At 33.7% G+C, this 8570-nt stretch overlaps 1 long non-coding RNA gene across 7 annotated transcripts; it reads left to right on the forward strand.

Moving 5' to 3' along the window:
- Positions 1-211: 211 nt before the first annotated feature.
- Positions 212-5186, forward strand: LOC112004454 (uncharacterized). 7 transcript variants are annotated; one of them, XR_002882106.2, is made up of 7 exons: positions 215-533; positions 1017-1288; positions 1408-1687; positions 2294-2389; positions 2668-2804; positions 4307-4468; positions 4555-5186. It is a non-coding gene; the product is annotated as an uncharacterized LOC112004454 (long non-coding RNA). The 7 variants fall into 7 exon arrangements; XR_002882109.2 differs by having other exon boundaries at positions 1017-1268; XR_002882107.2 differs by having other exon boundaries at positions 212-533; positions 1017-1687; positions 2668-2891.
- Positions 5187-8570: the final 3384 nt, after the last annotated feature.

Here is an 8570-nt window from a genome sequence, read left to right on the forward strand (position 1 = left end):
TTTCTAATATAAGTGTGAGATTTTATTGATCAGTTGTAATCTAAAATTCTAAATGAAGGACTCTGATATTTATATCATAGCAGAATCATAAGAGAAAGTGTATATCATATCACGCGTGAAGCTTGTGTCTGGCTTTAAGTGTAACGGCATCGTTTTGCCTGAGTTAGACTTCTTTTTGTTGCATAAAACGCTGTCGTTTTTATCCTTTAAGTATGCGTATCAAGTTTTGTATCAAACAAGACAGCAAGTTGAGAATGTTTTGATTTTTGGGAGTATTGATTCGTTATTCCAATTTAATCTGGGTGTTGTAAATTCTTTCCATCTATTTGTAGGTATTATCTTGTTGTTCTTAATGGTGTGTGGGATGTTTTTGATCAGGGCCTCCTGGATGACAGCAATGGTGATAAAAACCATTCCACCGAGAGGCAGGCCTTGAGGGGTTTTGATAAAATTGATTCCATCAAGGAGGAGCTTGAAAAGGCTTATCCAGGGGTAGTTTCATGTGCTGATATTGTTTCTATTGCATTATGCTGGTATGTTCTTGATCCTGAATTTTCATATGTTCTCTCTTTTTAAGATATTTTTTGTTAATAGTACGGGTCAGTTCACCTAACGGTTTTAGCAACAGTTTAAGGTTTAGGATCTGATGATTGTTTGTGGATAAAGATGCCTAAATGAAACTCAGTGATGTAAGAAACAGACTTTAAAAGAGTTGGTATCTCTTTACATTTTTATATGTTGAGGAGTCTATCAATAAGATTCTAAAGTACATATTGATTATGTGGAAAACTTAGAAAATTAATAAATTGAGAGTATGTTTCTAGTGATTTTTGCTGTTTCTAGTTGTTTCAGGCACTTTTTGGTAATGGTTTTTCAAGTCTAAAACGTCAAAAAATTCAAAAATAAATAAAATGAAATACTTTTCTTATTCCAATTTCTGTTAAACTCACAGCTCTATATTGATAACTCTTTTTATTGGAGTTCTCTGATGTAAACTACTATACTTGACATCACAGGCTAGACAGCATTCTTTCATATTTCAACAGACACCTGATCTTAGGCGTCTTGGCCTCTTTGATTTCAGCATTCCTTGCCATTTGCGCAGCTTGGTGTTCTTTGAATGATCTTATTTCTTTCTCTTTCTTCTCTCCCAAATCAACAAAAAAGGAAATCTACTGAAAGGTGCCAAGGGGCAGTGACGACACTGACCGAGATTCCACGACTGGATGATAACATAACACAAACACTTCACCTTTTTGCCCATAGAGGTTTTGATGAAAAAGAAGCTGTTAGTCTTCTAGGGACTTACTAGCTCTCTCCCTTTCTTTCATTTTCCCCCTTGTCTTATGGAGTTGAAAAAGGTTTAAAAAGTTATTTGGTTTGTATTGGTTTCTTGATCATCTGAAGGTACACACAACATTGGGAAAGTTGATTGTGAATTCATACAGAAACGCTTCTCTGACTTCAAGGGGACCAGGCAGCCTGATCCAACAATAGCTCCTGATTTTCTCCCTGAGATGAGAATGAGGTTCCAAGATAGTAATGGGACCACCACTCAGCCTTCTTCTTCATCCATGGCATCATTGGAATTGAGTGAGTTTGCAGTGGGGATGTCGAGACCCAAAAAGGGGGTCCTGCAATCCATGGATCTCAAGGTCAAGTCCAACGAAACCGCTCCTTGCTTTTGGTCAGTTTCTAAGTGGCAGTCTTGACCATAATGATCTCATGAGATCTTTATTCTTTCATATTACTTTCTCTAATGTTCTATGTTTGAATTTAGATGCTGTGACTTCTACATTTCTTTCCTTTGCTAATTTGAGCCTATTTATAAAGGCAATGGCATAATTGGACATGGTCAAAATAATGAAGTAGCTAGTTAAAACTGCATGTAAATATGTTTTGGTTGTTAAGTTCATTAGAAATATAGAATTCTAATGGTTTGAATGTTATCAAAAGTTCAGTAATATGGGGCAGCTCATAATGTATGTTGTGATAATAATATCCAAATTAATTTCAATTGGGTGTTCATGTTACTAAAGAGTTTTGGCTGATTATTCATCATCTGAAGGAGACGTTAGTTTATTCATTTTGAGTTTGAACTTCAGAACTAGGAAAATATACAATTCTGTGTGTCTTGAAAAAAAGATATTGATTTTTCTATAATTTTCTTTATTGCTTTGACCATCAATTAGAATTCAAAAGTTGCTCATAGGAATAGCTTTTAATCAGATGCCATTATGTTTTATTCTCATCAATTTGTACTCAATTACACTTTTCATTTTCATGCCTGCAGAAGGTTTTGGTATGCTTTTTGTTTTGCACATTTAAAGACAATGCTATAGTCGTGGATCCATTCACCCGAATCTAACCCATCATCTTCAATCGACAGGTTAAACTTCTTCTTCTGACACTGCTATGCTGCAACTTGAATTTATATTTTCCTTCACCTTATTTCATTTAGTGAATCTTGCATCAATTTAGCAGTTTCTCCTTAATGGCTTTAGGTGGTACTGATTATAGTTATGTTTTCCTCAAATTGGTTATTGTTCAGGGAATAGGCATTTTTAATTTATGCCTAGGAGGAGATTTTTCTTGTTATGAATGTCTTCATTCATCTCTTCATCTGTTACTTGAGAATCTAAATTCTTCAATTTTGAAATTTTGAAGGTTAGAAGTGCTGCTGATGCCATCAAAAGTGTCATTTCTGCAACCTCTGATTTTCTGAGAGAGAGATTGTTTGATGCAAACTCAAATTTCCAAAAATTTTGAGATTGATGACTGCTGTCGAAAAACCAATTTTAGAGGTTGGGACTTAGTTTTGGATATGCAGACTATGTAATTGATTCCATTTTTCAGTAGCTCACAGAATAGTTTCCCTATAGTAGGAACTGGTATGACTACATGTCCTTGACTTTGGTAGCTATTTAGCAAAATTAAATTGCTTATCTTTTTTATGTGTCATGAAAATGGTTTGTTCTTAGAAAACTTTTCAGTTAGTAACTCTGCTTATAGATTTTATCATTATCTTGTCTTTTAAATGTAATTTGAATTTTTTCTCTATTAATTCTTACAGTTTTGATTTGTTCTAAAATAGTGACTTCTGTCTTTTAGCAATGCCTAAACTGTGTTTGTGTCCATAATTTATCTTCTCCCCAGATACGTAGTTTTCATCTCTTATGTTTGTTCTCTGTGTTCTTATGTTAAGTAAATATCCTGATTTGGCAGTTTCCTTTCAATGATCATTTATTTTTCTCACTCCAGATATTGAACTAATTTATGCTTAGGCGCTGGTAGTCTGTCCATAGTTAATCATAAGTTCAAAACAGCTGCATCTTTGAGTGTTTGTACATATACCTCAATAGACCACTTAAGTTTTGGTCACTAAAACAAATGAAAATAATTGAATAGCTTGAAGTTTAAATCTTATAAAATATATAACATTAAAAAAAATACAAAGGATCATAAAATATCACATTTAATTAAACAAACCAAAGGCTCATAATAATATCTTACATAATTAAATAAACTAAAATTTCATAAAATCTCATTTATTTATATAGATACACATGTATATTTTTTTTTTCTTTTTTGAAAAAAAAAAAACATATCATACATAATTAAACTAATAAAAAAGTTCATAAAATCTCCTAGAAGTGGGGTTTTATTTTAAAAAAGATTTATAAGGAAGTCGCAAAATAAATTTTGGTAAGGAATGCATATTCCACCTTAAATGTTAGAATTTTGACCGAGACAGAATAAAGGGTTTAATAAATTAGTTTATGGACCAGAGTGCAGTATATCAACTGGAACGGAATGGAATTAAAAAATTGTCTACAATCCATTCCTTCTCTCTCTCTCTCTCCCTCATTACTTATTTATATATTTTCTTCTTTCGCACTTCCATTATATCTTTTGTTATAGATTGCTTCTTCCCTGTCCGCATTATGCCAGTTTCTTTATAATCCCTCTTTTTATTGTTATAGAGAACAATGAAGGAGAAAAGTTAAACATACAAATTTGATTATCCTATTTTTAGCCTAGGAAATCAAGAGACTCAACTTAATGCTGTCAATAATTACAATACACTTGGTTGAGTTGATTTTTTTTTTTCCCTTTATTTTTTCTATGGTTACCAAATCCTTTGCCTCCACTTCTTAGCAGCCAAGCTGAGCATAGCTATTTTGTGCTTTTGTCTGTTTTCTTAGATATATATATATATATATATATATAAATATATATATAATTTATTTTGCAATATCTAGCTGCTCTTGTTATTGGAATTCTCTGATTATACTTGACATCACAGGCTGGTGGCCCTTTCTATCCAGTGTCAACAGGCCGGAGGGACAGCACTCATATTTCAATGAAGGACTGGCTGATATTCCATGACCGGGTTATAATATAACACAGACACTACGCCTTTTTACCCTTTAGAGGTTTTGATGAAGAGCAACACTCACTTTTCTAGGTACTTGCTAGCTTGGCCTTTACTCATTTTACGAACTTGTTTTATGCAGTTGAAAAAGGTTTGAAATGTTCTTTGGTTTGCATCAGTTTCTTGATCATCTGAAGGTGCACACAACATTGGGGAGATTGGTTGAGTTCATACAGAAACTCCTCTCTGACTACAAGGGGACAGGGCAGCCTGACTGAAATGAGAATAAGGTGCCAAGAAAGTAATAGGACCACCACTCAGCCTTCTTCTTAACCCACGGAATCATTGGAAATGAGTGAGTTTGCATGAATTCACAGCCAATCATTAAAGGGGAGCGGACTTCTTTTTGCTGATCAGCAGTTTCTGGCTAATGAGAAGACCGCAAGACTTGTAAGGGCTTGTGCTTCAGATGACGGATCAACCTCCTGAATGGACTTTGCTTGGGCAATGATGAAGATGTCAGGGCTTAATGTTCTGACTGGATATCTAGGTCAGGTCCGATGGAACTGCTCCTTGCCTATGGTCAGTTCCTAAGTGACAGTCTTAACCATAGTGAACTCTTGACATCTTTATTTTTTCATATAGGCTTCTGTTTAAGTTCAATGTTTGATTGTAGATGCAGTGACTTCTACGTTTCTTGCGTGTACTAATTTGAGTCTATATATACTGGCAATGGCATAGAGTAGAAATATGTTATGGCTGTTGAGTTCTTTAGAAATATAGAATTCCAATGTTTGGAATGTTACCAAAAGCTAACTAATATTTGGGGAGCTCATAATGTATTAATTTTAATTGGGGCCTTGGAGCATTCACCTTACTCTACACAAATTTAGCTAAATTAACTCCAAAAAGGCTACTGTTACTATTTTAACAAGCATACACCTACATCAACCTCAATATTTATTTTTTTACTCTTACAAAAATATTATTTTTTTCCTCTCTTCCCCATCCTATTTCACAGCCACACTCACACCACCAAGCATCCCCTGCCATTGAAAACCCAGGCCTTTGAACACCGAATTCTCTGTCAAACTCATCCACCAAATCTATAAAATCAGTAAACCTTAACAACAAAATCAACAATTTTTCAATCAAAATCAGTAACTGTTCATCGCCCATCTGCCAACAAAATCAGTAAAGTGTGATGACAATGATGAAGAATGGAGATTTGTTCAAGGAGGAACTTAATTGGCCATGGATGTTTTATTCAAAGGAAGAGAGAGAGAGAGAGCTTGGTCTAGTTGAGGGAGAAAGTGTCAGTGAGCAAGAGAGATGAGTTTAAAATTGGCTGAAACACTGTTCATTTGTTAGCTATTTTGGGAAAATTGTAGAAGCGCTCTAAGGGACTCTAGCTATTTTTTTTGGACTAAATTAGATTTACAAATTGCTTTTGCCATGGAGACCTATGTGGAAATGAGTGTGGTTCTATAGGGAAGTTGTAACAGAGTTCTTTTTTCATTTGGATTGGTCTTTCTTTGAAAGGGAACATCCTTGGAATGTTTCGGATGTCATTCTCTTCAGCATCGAACCAGCATGAAAAGATTTCCCGACTATAGATTTGTACCACATGCTTATGACTCTTACACATCTCCTGATAGCCTTCAACATAACCTAGTCAAAATCTTAAAAGAACAGCAGAATAAAATGGAACTAGTCAAATGATTAGATCAGCAAATTTCATGCTCACAACTTATCATTTGAATAATAGAGAAAATACCATGAATATATAACTTTAAGCTAATTAGTAAGAAAAAGGAATGATCATGCACCACCAGGTTTTGTTTTGAATACACACAACGAAGAAGGGCTATATTTTATTCACTGCCATAAGCAATGTGTTCTCACGAGTCCCTTTTTCAATAGCATCCAGGGTATCTTGAAGTTGATATATAGTGAGCACAACCAAATCACCTCTTCTGTTGCCTCTTTAGTTTACTTATTGTGATTATAGGCTTCCTCCTCTCTTGCCAATTGCATAAGGCCATTCTTCAAAAACAAAATAGCATTCATAATAGATTCGTAGAAGCAAGAGTACTCATCCATAATGCAATGTGATACTTAAAAACAAGATACTATGTACATTTTCCAGCATACCACAAAACTTGAGTCAGCTTACTGCACTCTGGAGATATAATTCCATCAACCATGAGTTATGGACTCTTGCAGAGAATCATGTTCATGTTCTAATGCAAAATAATGGAACTTCTTCCCTTTTAATTTCAATGATTATGATTTTATTCATGTATAAAAATATGCATTGGATCATGGGTTAGGTTTGCTTACTTACCAATTGGTTTATGATCTTGTTATTCATGTCAATAACTATTTCTATGAGCCCTAAATGCTTCTGGAATTTATGAAATCAAAAATATTATGTTAGAACAACACTAAGTTTTCTGTTGATTTACAATAGCACTGAACTCACCTTTGCTTTTTTCGATGTAAATTAGGTAGGGATCTTGAAAAGGGAAAGGTATGCATTTGTTACTCTCGGACTTCTTCTTTTATATAGGTTATTTGATCAATCATCTATCAAAACCACAAGGTGCTAGCAAATATGAATTTCAGACTGCCTCGCTCTTATAGGCCCCAAAGACTACACAAAGGAAATTATGAAGAGTAGCTGATTAATATGCATCAGTTAATAAATTGCAATATATAGGGGTAGTAGCTATTATGCTTGAACCAAAAATAAATCCAATTGTTCTTATATATCTTTTGGAATCATTAAAGTTGAACAAAATGCTCTCCCATTGCTATATATTCCCAATATCTATAAAATATTAGCCAACCTTCATTTTTCAGCAGAATACCAAGATCTCATAAGCCAATCATTTTGGCTACATAGAGATAGTCCTTCAATCACTAAGAAGGAATAAAATTTTACACATAGGGGTACAATACCATGGAAAGGCATGAATAATTTAATATGCACACACGGTGGAGAATCAACCCAGAACTTCAACTTCCATCCAAGTATGATGTGAAGAGGAAGTGCTAGTTTTCATCTAAGAACATAAGTGATGGAGTGTACACAAATAAAGAAACTTCCTTTTTTAATAACTAGCAGGTTGCCCGCGCGATGCGTGGATAATGCTAAAAGCTTTTGTGTAAGGTGGTTTTGGAAATTGTGGATATTTTCATTGCTGAAATCACCTACAACTATAGCAAAAACCACAAAGCAAGTAGCCATATTTTGTTCCCTATTATTAGTTGATCGTGAACCAATTAACCGCAAGCATTCGTTGTGCATATCAAACTCCTTGAACTTATCCCTTGTCATATGACATGTCTAACCAATGCGCTAATCTTATCAAGCATCTTCAATAATAGTTTAACTATAACAGTGTCAAAGTCGCTTAGTGATTCATGTCTAGGCAAAGCAACAAACACAATTTGATTTTGTCAAGGCTCTCTCGGGCCATGATACCCAAACAATGGTACAATGAAATGAAAAAAGTAAGTAGTTTCAATGATGGTTGAGCTAGACATGGTTCACCATATTTTATAAAGGTGTACTTGTAAAACATATTTAACAATTTTCTTTTAATACCAAGAAGAAGACAGGTTTTGATACAAAAATATTCTAAATTTATATAGATTCTAAGCTATACAAAAAGATTCTCTTTGTTTTTATTTTTGGCAACTGAGTTTTTGTCATTTAGTAGGACATATAGAATATGGGTAGATTGTGGTGATTATTTTCAAAAATTTCTGTCAAATAATCCTTAATCCAAAATTTGCTGCCAAATTATTCACTTAAAAATAATAAAAACTTTCTTACCCATAGCTAAGTTATTATTATTTTTTTTTTCACTCTTGTTAGTTAGAGGTTGATACACCATTGAACCAAAATTGGCATGGGCAACAATAAAGAAAACACAGTGAGACCAACCAATCCTTAAGAACCAAACAACACCGATTACTTAGCATATAACATAGGGAAAAAAAAATGAATGTAAGCTATGTATATGCAAGTGCTTTAATAAACTTTTCCCAATTTAACTGGTTCTAATTCCCAACTAAATATAGAACAAACAAATATGATTAATAGAATTATCAAGTCCGAAATAAAATTTATAAATTTTCTTTCAAGCATTTTATCAAACATTATGGATTCAAAATAAGATATATA

Source organism: Quercus suber, unplaced genomic scaffold (genome assembly GCF_002906115.3).
Source record: "Quercus suber isolate HL8 unplaced genomic scaffold, Cork oak 2.0 scaffold_104, whole genome shotgun sequence".
NCBI lineage: Eukaryota > Viridiplantae > Streptophyta > Magnoliopsida > Fagales > Fagaceae > Quercus > Quercus suber.